Genomic DNA, 16999 nt, shown 5'->3' with positions numbered 1-16999 from the left:
CTTACACAAAATCGAGGGTGATGCTTATTTTATCACCTGTTGAAAGGCTGCAGTTTGGTAGGTTTTACAAGTGGAAATTACAATTATCCATAAACAGGATCGACACGAATTTGTCACGCGCACCCAAATTTTGCGATGATAAATTGGTGCGTAAATGACCTAGTTTTGTTCTAAAAGCCTTTTGGCGGGAGACCTTTAAATTATGCTCATGGGATGTGTTTCTAGTGGATAGCAATGTCAGAAGGCAGAAGTGTTACACTAATATAATTAATTGTATTTCTAAAACCATCCATGCATGGAAACCAAAGAAAATTACAATACTGGAAAACTATGCAGATGTGTGATTCTGGTTTGGGGAGTCTGCTTTTTGATAGATTATGGTTGAGGTTCTGGAAGTGCTTATATACTGTATAGATCTGTGGGAATTTCACCAATTACGTCCATGTATAGTGTATCTGACACGAGGGGAGATTTTATGTAATCTACAAAGGGAATTTAAGGCAAAACAAAATTTATTTTTCTACATATGAACCTTCAATGTCTATTCTATGCACTTATTCCACCGTTTTTGTAATAAACAGATACCTTCAAAAAAGTTCTTTCGGTAGCTCGTCAAAATAGTCACTAACAGCAACTTTTAGATCATCATCAGAAGCAAATCTTTTACCTCGTAAATATTTTTTAAATTGGGGAAGAGATAGTTGTCGCAAGGTGCTAAATCTGGACTGTATAGGAGGCCTGAACTCCTGCAAGCCACATTCATCGATAACTTGTCGCATAAGGAATTTTTTATTTCAATGTCGGAGTTTATTAAGTTTACTTATAGCGCACCCGATGATTTCTCTCAACATAACGCACCAAAGCGATTCGTCTAGAAATATTCGCCCACAAGGAAAATTCGCCCGCAAACTATCTTCTCTTTTACGAATACTCGATCTTGGAATATACATCTTTCGTGTTCTCCATAAGTTGATGCCATAAATGAGCTGTTTCAGAAAATTTTATCTTTTTTTCGAAAATACTTGATAAGTATGTTGGTTTGCGGATTTTATTCGATCTTTCTAAAAATATTGAAACGTCACAATTAAAAACATTTAATCCGAACGACAGCTCTTCCTTATTTAAACTTTGTGATTTTTCGAGCTCCGCTGTTTATGTTGTATTCTGGTGGACCAATTTTGGACACCTTCCCATAAATGGGGGCCTATTTCACGAAGAAAGCGAGTTATGTTGGCCTTAAGGGCAGCAATTGACAGTTGTTTGTCTGCATAGACTATAATTTAACGTAACCCCACACAAGGTAATCGAGCGGGTTAAGTCACACGATCTCGGTGGCCGTTGACGTCGCCACCACGCGAGCTGACGAAGCCCCGGAATTTCTCATTGAATAAATTTATTGTTTTCCGTGCTGTATTGCAAGTGGCGCTGTCCTGTTGGAACCACATGTTCGTGAAATCCTTACCAACCATCTATCCTAACTTCCTAAGTCACAAAAGTCACAGGGACCAGGGGAAAAATGTTTACAGTAAAGATTTTAATTTTGTACTTACCTATATAACAAGAGCGCGAAGTTCAATTTCGCGCATTGAGGCTGAAGGTATTTTGACGAGGTGAATCCGAGTCAAAATATCAGCCAGGGCGCGAAATAACTTCGCGCTAGGGCTAGCGTTATATACAATATTTTTTCTACAACTGAATCGATTGTTAATTAAATTTGCTGTTCAAGTTCAACTTTGTCATGTGTGCGAAATACTTTTTTTCATGGCTATTTTATTATGGAAGGAGGCATAATTTTCGAAAAACAATTAATTACTCAATACAATGGGTCATTATAAGTTTAAAATGCGAAACTATACAAATTGGTAGCTTAGCTAATAGTTAGTTAGCTTGTAATTTGGAAAGCTCGTTTCGACATGAACGCGTTAAAATTAACAAAGTTCGTAACAATAACTTAAAGGGTGATTTACGTTCATGACCAAGGTATTAGTTCCAACATTTGTAGGTACGTGGGGTGAGTGTAGCTTTTCCAATTTAGCATGTTGGACATGTGCGATCGTTCTCCTTTAAATTAATTGCGTCTTATAATGTGTCGTAACCGTTCACTTTCATTATGGGAACTATTGTACTAAACGAAAAATCAAATTTACCCTTTACCGTATGTATCAAATGATTCGTTTTTTGTTACGTCAACCAGCTGCCGCATTCTCTCCAGGTCACAATTACACTCTCTCAAAGCTTAGTAAAGTCATGAGGTAAAGTTATCCGTCGCATGGTAACTTTCAGCGAACAGAAAAACTTAACGCCACAGCTTCCAACGGTCGCTTTAAATTTTTTTGAAATTTCGTTGTGAAGTCAGAGATTTTGAGATTTTCCGGGTTATTTATTTATTTATTTATTTATTTATTTATTTAACCAGAAACCATACAGAATAAAAATTCCAATTACATGGCACTGGGGCTCTGAACAAATATTAGGACTAGGATCTAATTTTATTTATTATTGAATTTAGGGGATCGTGAAAAAAGTCGATATCATTAACTGAGGATAACTTATTTAAAGCGATCAAGATCTTAATAAGTGGGGAAGTTGTGTTGTTAACTACAAAAATAGTATTATTTTGCCTTAGCTTAACAAATGGTACCTTAAGCTTAATTTCTTGAAGTAATTCGGAAGAGTATAACAAGTTGTGTAAAATTTTGAAGACAAACATTGTGGAGGCAATGTACCGTCGGGTTTCTAACCTCGTTATATCTAAGCCGAAAGTACTATTTAAGTAATTAAGCTGGGTACCGTAAGAGATCAAATGTGGATAATTTTGGGTTGACCTAAAAAACATGTTAGTTTAGAGAAGTTTAGGAAATTGAGAGGGTGATTTTCCAATAAATTACCTATTTGACTAAGTGGAATTGTGTAAGATTAAGCGAACATTCGGTGATATGGAAAATTATTGTCCTTTTTGCATCGTTCAATTTCTGTAAAGCATTGTTTGACTTAAAGAATTCCGGGTCTGTGATTGGGATCATATCCGTTACATTTGGTTACAACTTCAAATTCAGCATGTGGTTGTATTTAGGAATTAATCTTACCCTAGGTTCATTTTACAAAAAAAAGCTCTAAGGATCATTATGGGTATCTCTTCTAATGTATCCTGTAGAACTCATTTTAAAAATTTAAATATTTTAACACTACCAGCTTTGTTTATATTATATTCGCTTGTCGAAATTCACAAATGCAGTGCGACGTATCAAAAACACTCGGATATTCATAATCACAACACAAGATCATCAAATCTCTTAGTATTACATAAACATAGACTCAAATTCTCATCTAACAATTCAATTAACATTCAATTATATAATAAACTTCCGGCAATCTTTAAAACCTTGAAACTACCCCAATTCAAATCTTCCCTAAAAAAAGTTCTTATCTCACATACATTCTACTCAACTATAGAGTACTTGGATTGGGCCTCCATGTAGTCAACTAGTCCTGTATGTTGTATGTATTGTATGTCATTACGTTTGTCTTATACTTTTATTTGTCTCTCTTGACTTGCCACAAACAAAATTATATTTATTGTAAAGTGGTTTGAATAAATATTATTATTATTATTTTGATTCGTTTAGTGACAGTTAAAGATGTTACGTTAAAAGTTCTGTACTTTGTAGGTATTAATTAGAAGAAAGAAGAAATGAAGAAAGGAATAGCAGAAAACAGTTTGAGATTCATTCGTTAGCGGCCCACAAAGGTATCAAATAATTCCAAATGGTTGCCGCATAAAATTTTGTTCCGATTTTACCATAGTGAAAGTTCCTCTTTTTCGGAAATTGGAGCGTTAGTTATTCCTGAGTTTTCCTAAAATTCTTACAATTTAAAAAATTGCCCAAGTTAACAATCGGTAGCAAATGAGATTTTTCGGTAAAAGTTTAGGCAAATGAAGATTTTCCGTGGGCCAGTGATTAAACTTGTTTTGACTAGTAAAAGGAGAAGGCAATGTTACATTACATTTACGCGTTTAGTTGTGGAAATAAATAACGAGAATAAATAGTATTCATTTAATTCAAACTAATAATCATCAAGGAATTTTGCCGACGGTAAAAGTTCCAGTGATTCATAGAGATATGAATCAGTTGAGTTGTCGCCCCAATTGCCGTTGTAAGGAGACTGTTCCTAGCTTGATATGTCAACAGCGTCATCTGGAGACGGACGTATTTTGTTATAAAAGGTAGTATATCTTTAAGGAAAATCGACATAACTGATCAAATTGGTCGAAGTTGGAAATGTATTAAAGAAATTTGATTGGCATTTTCTTAAAGATGTAAGCTTCTGCGTAATTTTTAAGCCGTTTTTATGCATGTGTTTTTTTTATTATTGACGAACCCATTAGAATTGGATTAATTAAAAAGATCAGTTTCTCATTCAGAGTTGGTTTATTTAATGTTATAGAAAGAATTTATTATTATTATTTATTTATACAGTAAACGGTGCACGAAATTTTTTGCCATACCTATTATTAGGTTCGATATTAAGTTAGGGGTAATTCACAAAGACCATGGCCACCAACTTTATAGTGATTCTAAAATGTATAGAAAAATCTGTAAAAAGGGTAAGGGAATCTTATAAAAAAGGATTGTAAATTGGAATCATTTTATCATTTGAATTTTTGTCAATATATCCAAGACTTCACGGTAATTTTGTGTTTGATGTGGAAAGGAAACAGATTTTGAAGATATTTTTCAGGAAATTAATGGAGGAGTTTTAAGTAGGTACTTGTGAAAGTGTGGGTCTCTCGCGTAATTCCGCCAAATCACGTGGCGTAGGATGCACGTACACATAATCTTTGACACAATAGTTAGGTACCACAATCTCGTGCATTGTGGCGATTAATAAAAAGAAGATCGATTATAACATATCAAAACTTCGACAGTTTTCTACAAACACTAAAGCAATTTGTTCATTCATACATCCTCTGTTTTTTTTTGTAATCAAATCATGAACTACTGGAGCGAATTTTGCATAACCCTATATACAGATTATAAAAAGATCCATCTAAGAAAATCATCAGTCGTACGCAATTTTTTTAAGTACACTAAAAGAACGCCCTATTCTTTCTCTATGCACTGGTAAAAATGGGTTGCCATAACATGTCGTGGTCCATGTTAACTTATAATGGGGTCGAAAATAACTTAAAAACTATACATGTGCGGGTATCAAAACAACTGAAATTTCACGTTGAATCCAAAAATGCAATAAACACAGGGGTTAGCATTTAAAATAAGGAAGTTACTAGGTACTTCGCTATTTTCCGAAGTGGCACCATTTTAAACATATATATAGTAACTCCTCGGTACAAATTTTTCAAAAACCTACCTATTTCACTTTCCCATAGAAACTTTTAACTAATTAAAGCTCCCAAACTGTATAACTATTAAATTGATAACATACTCTAGGTACCACACATTGCTATGGCACAACAAATTATTAAAATCGTAATATTCGTTCTACACGAATGACCCCTGTGATTAATTTACAATAACCTATTACTTCCAGCACAAATAAATTTTCCAAGACCAACCCTTGATCAAAAAACGTTGTGAACGGAATTCACAGAATATCAATACGAATCTTTACTTCTTTCACTCTGTTCATGACGTACCAATTTTTTTACGCGCATGAAGATATTTGTATAAACCTTTGCCGACTTTCAGATTTTACATTAAAACAGATTCTCTTAAAATAACTAACTTATATAGCAAAAAACAACATCCATGTTTATTTATACTCCCTTTTCAAGAGAAGATTGTTTGTTATTTTAACATTTCCATTTTAGTTAGCTTTCTTGTTTTATCAATAGAATCCAATTATTTGACAATTGTACACTCAATTTTTGATTGCGGAGAGTTGCGATGATGAAATTCGCATTTTGAATTAATGGTGAAAATTATGGACTCGAGTAATTACTGCAATTGTAACATTTAACGACATGCCGCATGTGGAGGTATAGTAGTTGCGTTGAGGGGAGGTAGGAGGTATTACTTATGCACCGATTGTTGTATGTGATGCCATTAGAGGAATGTACAATTTGAAATTTTTATATTCGTGTGCATTTTCTGCAATAAATTTATTAAAGCATGCATGAACTATTTAACTACGGAAAAATACGCGATTGGTCAGTGCAGAGACTTGTTATACTTGGGTCAGTGTGTGTAATTAATGGATGAACATCATACTAGGTCTCGTTTGAAATTTACATGCGATGCCCAATCGTGCCTTCACGTATAGGATGTAAGCTAACAGTATAATTATTAAGCGGCAAAGCAAAGCAATGCAAGCTTTATAGAGAAGTCGATGGTGTTCGTCTGTCCGTCCGTGAACACGATAACTGTCAAACGCTTGGACCGATTTGGTTCAAACTTTGCACAGTTGACCTATATACCACAAGTAATAAGCCTTTTGAAAATGGGCAAATCTAATGACCCCTTGGGGTCACGCCTTTCTGTCTCTGCCAAACGCTTGAACCTACTCAGTTCAAACTTTGCACAGTTGAGCTGGGCTATGGGTGATCATAAGTCGATTGAACTAATATATGGAAGAATATTTATTCAATTATGCAGCATATGAATTGATCGACTAAATACTTATACAAGGTAAACGTTCACTCATTGTAACCTCAATGAGAGAACACCTGTAGGGCTTTACTTGACAATAATATCATTTTAGTAAGATTTTATAAGATTCATTTCAGTGCGAATTTAAAAACACGGATGATAGACGTGTGAGAATGTTTTGTATAATTCTGGAACGGTCAGTGCCATTTAATTATTAAACGGTAGCAGTCTCGATTTGAACGTCAGTAGAGGGAAATAATTATATGTCGGAGGAAGTTAAAAAACGCCACTGGGAAACCTGTTTAAAAAGGATAATCGAATTTTTATTTAGATCATTGAATTCATAATAAAATAACACATTTTCGTCATAAATATATCAACTAATAATGATAATTTTATAACCATTGTACTACTGTACGCTAAATTTTAAGCTGCATTTCATTTTCGACTTGTTTAGTTCTATATGTTTTAAATCTCACCAAAGCATTCCAAAAGTCAATTAGAAGAATGTATATTGTTCGACCATTGGATTTTGTCATTTTCATGTTTCCAGCTGTATAGCTTAATGGCACAGTTTTCGCTACGCTTAAAATTGACAAGTGTAATTAAGCACGTTTCAGGGCAAAATGTAATTTCAACGTTACGTTCTGCAAGTTTTAAGATTTGTATCACGTCGACAGTTCGATATTTTAATCACAACTACAACAATAGTTCTCCAAATGAAAATTGCGCCGACTAAAGCTTCCATTAATTTTCATCCGTTTCGTATTTTGAAAGCCTCTATATCAGAATTCGCGTTTTATTTCATTTTCTCTGAAATAGAACCCGTTTCGCAAATGTAGGGGAAAGGTGATCGAACTTTACATTTTTTTTTTACTATAGTCCCGTTATGATTTATGTTTAAGCATAGAGCAATCAATCAATCTGTATTAGACCCCAGCTTGGGCAAAACTCTTTACTATTTAACTTAAATAACAAAATTATATATAACTAAAAATAAAAATATATAACTAAAATGCATTTTTTCCTTATTTTCTTTAAAATCCACTTCGTCCAGCACCTCACTGCTATTTCTTCCTGTCATTTCCACCTCCGTACAGTTCCATAACATGTCTATGTCCACTCCTTCCTCTTTTTCTCTGATATAGAATTTGGTGTCCTTCCGTTTAACCCTAATACTCATTTCTAATATTTTCTTTGTACTTCTTCCAGTTCTTCCTTTCCTTTCCCATTACCTTTTCATTCTTCCCGTCATTTGCTTCATGTGTTCTAACCTCTGTATGGCAGAGACCATTTCCCACTACTATCTCTCCACCTTGACCTGTCTCTTTTTCCATGTCTCTTAAGAAGAGATTAAATATAAGGTTGGGCTAAAACACTTGAGACCCCCCCCCCCCTTCTATACTTACACGCTTTCCATATTATCGTTCCTTGATTCTGTCCTTTAACTTCTTGTCAATTTTCTACCTAAAACTCCCTTTAAATCCGTGAAAGAACAAAGATCATACATTTTGGTTTAAATAAAATATTACTTTTGAATCTTTACTCAACCGTAATAAGTACAATATTTGAGTATAATAACGATTTTCGGACTAAAAATCTCACGCTAGAATATTTTCAATGTAAAGGAGAGAGTCGCCCAAAATACTTCGCCTTTCTTCTTGAAAGGTTACGATCGGTTTGCCATTTACTACCGTTTTACAACTTCGAAGTACTACCCAAAAAAACACTGAGTATAGGCACACCGGAATACCCGTTCTTTCAAAGGTAGTATGCAACAAAGAGTTTTTTCAGTACATTTCGACAAAAAGCATATTTGTTTCCCGGTGAAGAATTGCAGCTTAATGTACCTCACTTTCGTAATAGGTTGACACTTGTTACTTTATTTTTATGCTTTTAATTTAGTCTGCGTAAGGTTGCTGGCACCATATAGCTTTTAGTTTATATGTAACACAACTTTCTCTATCTTTTAGGTACATACTTGATGGTTAAAGCGCTGTTACACTTAATATAAAACACCCTAGATTGAGATCCAATGTTTAATCTGCTTTGTTTTATTGCTACCTCTAAATTAATGGCTTCGCTTACGCCTACCCTCGCGTGCATATTAGCGAATTATTGGAGCATTATTCGTCTTGCCCGTATTTTCCATCACACACAATTGTTCGTGAGCTAAAATCGGAAGAATAATGTGTTTCAGTGAAAATATAACCATTACCAATACCACAACGAATTAACGGAAATTAGAGACTCAATTTATTGGGTAATATTCGAAATGGATTGACACATTTCGTACTAGTTCTACAATTACCTACCAGTATAGGATTATCCAACACAAGTTGAAATTTATCTCTTTATTCTTACAAATAACTCTCTCATTGGGAGTTCACATGGTTAACTTTAGGTCTCATTTCGGTAAGGGTAACTTTAACAGAGAAAATTAGTTCTCTCCGCGTGCAGATAACATCGTGCAAAGCAATCTGTGTCAGAGACAACAAATGGCATGTAGTCTTCGTGACGTTCAAACGCAAATATGATTTTGTTGAGTGGTTAACTTTAACGATATTATAGGGGTTAGTACGTGCTGGTGTGGTATTCATTTTAGTAGGTAATGAAGTAGTGCATTTTATGAACATTGAATTTTGTTGAATTTATTCAGTGATATATATAGGATAATTTCCTATTGAATTCGTGTATCTAGTATTCAACCTTTAAAAGGATTCGATATAAATTCATTGTGTGGCGCTACATTTTTTCGAAATGGGTATGTTGGTGATACTACCATACGAATAAACCTTGGCCATTGTCCCACTCATGTAAAGTTCTTCATTTTATGGTTAATCGAGTTAAAAAAAGTCGATACAACAAATAATGTTTCAGAATAATGCTGGTAGTCAAGTTCAACAGTTGAAACCAAAATATTTGACGAAGGTGACGCAATTATTGCTTATGTCGCGTTTGTTATCATCGCGTCTAAACGTAAATCATCCCGTAAAAGAAGATTTTGGGTTCGACCAAGTCTTCAAAGTAAAAATCGGTACAGCGGTGGTAATCTGATAGAAGATTTAAATTTAGACCGTACACATTAGGTCGACAGTATCGACAGACAAAGTCGACTAAGTGATGATCTAAGCTACCCTACATTCTACAAACATTTTAAAAAATCAATCCCATTAAAGAGCTTCCTTTTTTTCTGAGTACCTCGATCTTGATATATAAGCTATTAAGGTTTTGATCTCAATCGTCAGGTAGAGCCTAGTTTATTTATAACTATTTTTAAAGAATATATGATTTTTTATCGAACTGATGTATCAGTTTAACGTCTTCACTAACATTTTGATTAAATGTATTCTACTGCCTAAGTTTCTAAGTATGTAATGTCAATCTTTGATCAAGATTTTTTGATATTTTTTAGAATTATACCTAATCTCAAATTAGGAGCCTGTCTAGATAAATGATTTTAATGAACCTCCATTTTTGGTGCCAGAAGAATCAGATCTTTTTAAGGTTCGTTTGCCATATTTCTCGCTCACCTACGTATCAAAATTAGTTAGTTATGAGATGGTTTTTTGTATTGGCAACATGAAATCAAGTTTTCCAATATTAATAATGCTATATATAATGCTACCCAATATTATTTCACGGTGCCGACAAGTTCCTCGAATGCAATTGCTCGAAATCAATTGCTCGAAATCATTTGCTCGAAAATCAATTGCTCGAAAGTCAATTTTCTCGAATTACAAATTCCTCGAACGGCAATTGCTCGAAAACGGTTTGCTCGAATTAAGTTCGCAATTAACTTAAATTTATGCATGCGTGATCAAGTGAAAGGTCTTCCATACGTTTTGCCTATACTATGCTTATACCTAAAGAGATGTACTTCACATCCGTTCAGTAGTGTGGTCATGATAATGAAAATAACCTGAACATAAAAAGTGAGAACATATATTGTTGATTTGGGTTCTTGGGTTTTAAAAATTAAAAAAACAAGTGTCCATATTGGTGAAAGTCATTCAATATATGTAATATGAGGTATGCACCATAATAAGGTTTTCTTGGAGAAAGCAAGTCATGATCAGTTAAATGTAATTAATGATTATTCATCTTCTCACGAATGATTTCATTATGTTAATCTGCATTAGGGTTTTCATTAGAGTGTATAATAATTGCTCCGTAATTATCCTTAGGTTAATGAGATGGTTGTTATTAGAAATGATGGTTATTCCTAATAGGTGATTAACATCAGAATGCTTACAATGAAATTTGGAAGGAGAAATTCCCTATAAATAGCCTAGTAACCCAAAAACGTTTGTTAGTTCAAAATTTGAAAGCTCACAAGTGAACATGGCGTTAGAGTTCGTGTCCAGTGAGAAAGGGAAATCCAAGTTGTTTTTCGAAAGTTTTTTGTTTATCAAGGATAAACAAGTTGATACCAAAATTTATTGGAAGTGCGAGCACTCCAAGAAAATGAAGTGCAAAGCTCGTGTGATTACGGTGAATAACTTTGTGTCGTCAAGCAATAACGACCACAACCACAATGCCGACGCAGCGCAGCTGGAAGCCAATAAGGTCATGCAGAAAATAAAGGAAGACGCAGAAAACACAAGAGATACACCTCAGTTCATTGTGTCCCAAGCTTCTGCTGGTTTGGGAAATGCAGTTGCAGCTAAATTACCAACAGTCAACAATATTAAGCGGACCATTAGGAACGTCAGAGTGAGAGAAAACGTTGCACCGGCCATACCAAGACATCGGGAGGAGATCATTTTCCCAGAAGAGTTTACAATTACCACAAACGGCGAACTTTTTCTCCTGCACGATTCAGGGCCAGTAAATGACAGAATTCTGATTTTTTCAACCGCACGTAACATCAACCTTCTGGCGATGTCCCAGCATTGGTATGCCGACGGCACATTCAAAGTAGTTCCACCGCTTTTTCTACAGCTCTATACCATCCACGGGATAAAAGACCATGTAGCTATCCCTTTAATATATGCTCTTCTACCAAATAAGACAGAGCAAACCTACTTAAATCTTCTTCGAGAAATAAAAAACCTACTTCCAGCTGATGATGCACAACCACAGACCATCATGACAGATTTCGAAGTAGCAATGATAAATGCCATAAGAATTGAGTTCCCGCAAACCATACATCGTGGATGCTTCTTTCACCTCTGTCAAAGTATTTTCCGACACATTCAGGAAAATGGCTTAAAACGGGAGTACGAGAGAAATCCAGAAGTTGCGTTGACATTAAAACTGCTTCCAGCCTTGGCATTCGTTCCACCTCAAGATGTAATTCCTGCTTTTGAAGACATTTGCGAGCAAAACATTTTTTCTCCTGAACTGCAAGTTATTGTTGATTATTTCGAAGACACGTGGATCGGTCGCCCTCAACGACGTGGACGGCGCCCGCCCCATTTCGCGATCAACATGTGGAATTGTTTCGATGCCGTACAACATGGACTTCCAAAAACAAACAACGCAGTGGAGGGATGGCATCGAGCTTTCCAAATGCAACTGTGTGCAGACCATCCAAACATCTGGAAATTTATTTCGGCATTAAAGAGGGAGCAGAGTATAAACGAATTACGAATAGAGCAACATATCAGCGGGCAACCACCTACCATCAGTCGTAAGGTATACCGTGATTGTGCACAAAGACTTTTAACACTAGTAAATAGTTATGCACCTGACATAAATATATATGATTATGTTCGTGGAATAGCACATAATATATCATATTGACAACATGTAATTTTTGTTTTTCATAATATGTACTTTCCTAACTGTATCACATTCCTATATTTAGCAATATAAGCATTACTTGGTTGTTTGTGGTTTTCTTATATATACAAATCAATGATTCGAGTTAAGGCTATCTCACAACTTTATCTTTCGAGTAAAAGATATTCGAGGAATTGCTGTTCGAGCAACTTACAATTCGAGCAAAATTTCATTCGAGCAACTTACTTTCGAGCAATTGATCTCGAGCAATTGGCTTTCGAGCAATTGCATTCGAGGAATTTACCTAGAACCATTATTTCATTCTAGGTACATTTGAATTAATTATATCAAATCAAATTAGTTCAATTGTTTGTAGTTTATTGTCAATCTCAAACGCAAAACAATTTCAGTTAAATTATATTATGAGCTTAGAACATTGTAGTTATCGGAAAGAAATTAGTAAATAAACGTAACGCCAATTGAAAAGGTTCCTACCCCCACATTTCCATCAAATGTAAAAGCCGATAACTTAATGCAAATGAATCACAATGTACAGTATAAACTATATCATAAACTTTAGCGTTTCGGCGTACCTCACAGTAATTTGTTTAAGCAATTTCCTCGACAAACTAAAATCAAGTAAGCTCTGTTTTGCACTATTCGTACAGCGTTGACCAGTTTACCTACTTGGATTAGTTTGAAATCTATAAGAGAATGGAGTTACTTTACTGCTGTAATAATACATAAGTTGCAACGTCTTAATTTCAGAATGATTTGTTATCTGTAGCCGACATCTACCTTATGAACCATTTAGCCATTTCATTAACGCCAACTGGCAAATTTTTGTGTCCCCCAAACCTTGTTGCTTTTTCCATATAGTTTTCTGCAAGAAATAATGTTTCGGATGTAATATTATGTTGCCGTCTATTTTAATTTGGGAATCTCAAAATAGTAAATACCTGACAGGACACATTTCCCAAGTGTTGAAATTCGGAATCGGAAATTGACAATCTTCTTTCTGTCCCACAATTTAATAATTTGCAATATTCTTTTCTTTTCTATGGCTCAGCCGGCAGTTGTTTGCTATCTCTTGCGGTTCCTGTCTCTTTAAATTCAATCTTGAAATGGGTTTACTATACGATTACAACTTTTATGATACATATCCTGGAGCAGTTTGGCTGGAGTAATTTACAATGTGTTTGTTACTACCTCCTCATATCCTTTCCGTTGCCTGCTTTCTTACTGAATGCAGAATCCTACATATTTCATCAAGTTCATCAGGACGTGGTTTCTAACAATTTAGCGCCGTTCATTACAAAATTTCTCAAATTGTTGACTTTTGGGACAGTATATCACATGAATTTGATGAACACTGTGTTCATCAAATTCATGTGATATACTTTTAGCATAGCCTGATGATGGGTGGTTAAACCCGAAATCGATCGCTTTAGAAACAATAAACAATTGTGGTTTCTTTTTTACATATTGAAGCAAATCTCAACGAACCCCAAAAATGGAGAATTACATTACAAAAAGTGTTTACCTTGTTAACGTTTACGTGTTGGCACCTTGAAAACCAATATGAGCTAATTATATGCTTTTAAATACATGGACGTTTTGAGCCTTTAAGAATGACTCACACATGACTACACATTTTATATTATGATCAGATCTTACAAACGTACTGTACTGTACACTGCTACTGCCGTTAAGGTTGTGACCGTTGTAGTCCATGTGTGACCATTTACAGTGAATGAACAAACCTCTCTTGGCATGCTTCATAAACTGATCAACCGGAAGCAGTGCTGTCCATTTTGGCATTCAAATTCAAACATAAACCCTTTAATTATTTGTGATGGAGTTAGTTAATTAATTCACTGTTAATAAAGTACATATAGAGGAATTTCCAGTTACAATATCCGCACAATTACCGAATGACTATTTAATTAATTACTGTATACCTTTTACAAGTAATATATTACAAACAAAAGTAGCGCACTCTCCAAAATTACTCCATGTTTATAAAAATAAAATGTATGTGTGCATAACTGTGTTGTAACTACTCGTAGCAGAGAACAAAGTATAAAAATAATTTAAATTGTAATGGATGGACATTATAGCATAAAATAAAAGAAAAAATATTAAAGGTATCGTCCTGCTCATTGAAATAAACACATAAGATTTTGTTTCGATAACATAAAATTACCCCCTTGCAGAAAGTGTCAATTAGAGTAACCGACCACTTCCATAATCCATGTATCTTCTCTAATTGAATTTTATTGACTAATTTTTAGACACTAAATAAAACACAAATAAAATTAAAACTTTTCGGCACGCCTGTGCATATTTCAGCAGCCATGCAATTTCCTTTACTACAACCTTAATGGAATTGCTACCGAGTACAAACTTTCCAGAGTAAATACCATCGTTAGCGAAAACGTCGGGGATGTAAATAAGACACTACAAATTATTTACCATTCGCAATATCAACTTCCGACATCAAAGGTTATTAATTTAACTAATTTATAAACAATACTCCTTGCGACAAGTTTTTTGTGGATTCAATTCAATTTGTAATTACCTTTCTTTTTTGGCTCGTTTTCCATTTTCGACGAAACAAAAGTTGCAGATAGAGGAAAAATAACAATGGTTACACGTGAAATTGCTTGTTGAACGTGTTTGGTTTGCTTTGATGTTTGGCCTTTCAATTTATTCCGAATTTCAATTTGTATGGTCATTTTTTTAGAAAAAAAAAGAATGTATTTTTATCGTGCGCTTTGCGTTATTATCGAAGCGAAAGCCATTTTGAGTTGAAACTGGGACAATTGCGTTGTGCAAAATTCCTGAAATGCGATTTCGATGCAAGCAGTGCTCGTAGTAAATTTTATGCACCAATTGTAGGGTTGTATACGCAATATAATTCATATACGCTCCAATTTTACTAGCACATTAGCTTATGAAACGGAAACCGCAAAATGTAATATCGCCATCAAGTTAGCGTAAGTCCTTATTCTCTGATGTAACGTGGTAATAACGCAAAGTTCCAAAAGTTTGTTCTATTTCGAAGTTATCATGTATCCGGTTTAATTAATTTAAAGGAATATTTCGGATTATTTGATCAAAGTAGTCAATCTCATATTATCATACATTTACTATAATTTACATTTGTTACCCTGTACAGCCGAAAACTGTAGAATTTCTAAAAGCAATTTTGTGATTCTGGCTTTATGCGGAATTGCCGTCACCATGTTGACAAATATGTAACAACTCTTGCTTCAGAAGAATTGCACAGGTCTCAACCAATTATCCATAACATTCCGTACGCTCGCGTTTTTTGTTTACCAAGACGATTTACTCATAGTGGGTGAGCGATTGAGTACATTTTCATTTACCATTTGCCGCTATACGCAGATACGCTCTTTGTTACTACTGGCGTAGTGTGTTTAGAAAACTGCGTATGGATATTACAAAAATTTAAGAAGTAATTACGCGAGAGAAGGAAGCAAGACTTTTATATAACTATCAAAAAACCTGTAATTTTTTGACGAATTCCGAAGCGCGAAGTTCTAAATTATTAAACGGTTAATTAATAGTTAACGTTGCTCTTATCAACGTTCGCGAACACATCAACAGTGAAAAAATAACTATTTTCAAATAAGTGAAGAGTAGAACGTAGAACGAGTAGAACACAAAAGCTTGATTTTGAATCGGATCAAAAGTGTGATAAACTCGCGACAGCTTTAGCTGGAGTGATTTTATTATGGGCTTTTGATCGAGAGTTTTTTCCAGCAGGAGGCAACAAAATTTGAGTGAATTAAAAAAAATAATCCTGATTGTTCGTTTGAAACTTTTATAGCTACGTCCCCGGTGTTTTGGGAAACCCTCTAAGTGCTATCGCATACAAATATCCAGTATAGGCCAACCACAGTTTTTTAGTAGCATGTGCTTCTAGCTAGGAGATCACTCAACATTAGGAACAGGATCAATTTTGATAGATATTACCATTGAATAATAAATCTGAATTATTATTCAATGATATTACGTAAAATTTTATTTTTAGCTTTAGACTTAAAGGTTTAGTTTGGAGGTGTGAATGATTGATTCTTCAAGCTTGAATCTTTATATCCTGACCTTGTATTATTAATCTTGAATATTTATTTTTTAAGCTTGATTTTGTATCTTAAAGCTTGCATCTTTAACTTTGGAGTTTGCATGTCAACATGCGACTGACTCTAATAGTTTGCCGCAGAACTTTAAAGTTTAAAAAAAGAGTCTTGAAAGAATCCAGCTTGAATTTTCAATCTTGAATTATCAGTCATTATACGTTGATGCTCGAAAATTGTAAGTGGAACAGCAAGACGTAAAACTTGTAACTATAGGCTTGAACATTCTAGTATGTATTGTAAACGAGAGCTAGAAATCTCAAGTTTTTAACGTGGAATAACCACAACGAAGTTTACTTTGTAGTAGATACATTGAACGGCACATAATTTCTTTTTCTTCCGATTCAAATTTTATGGTGTGTATTCCTACGCCCCTTTTTTTTAAGGTTTCGAAGGTGCTCTGGTGTTTTAAAAATTAAATAACTGGGAACTTTTATACTTTAATACATTTTTTCTTTAAATTTTATTTACTCAAATTGCTGTTTTTTCCAGGCTGTTGGA

At 34.4% G+C, this 16999-nt stretch overlaps 1 protein-coding gene across 3 annotated transcripts in view; it reads left to right on the top strand.

The window, feature by feature from the left end:
- The window catches only part of LOC116175186 (cAMP-specific 3',5'-cyclic phosphodiesterase 4A-like), a 118597-nt gene that overhangs the window by 5874 nt on the left and 95724 nt on the right, over positions 1-16999 (top strand). The window lies entirely within an intron of this gene.

Source organism: Photinus pyralis, unplaced genomic scaffold (assembly GCF_008802855.1).
Source record: "Photinus pyralis isolate 1611_PpyrPB1 unplaced genomic scaffold, Ppyr1.3 Ppyr1.4_LG6, whole genome shotgun sequence".
In the NCBI taxonomy this organism is placed as follows: domain Eukaryota; kingdom Metazoa; phylum Arthropoda; class Insecta; order Coleoptera; family Lampyridae; genus Photinus; species Photinus pyralis.
Note: the sequence above shows the minus strand (reverse complement) of the source record. Positions and strands in the feature narration are given on the sequence as shown.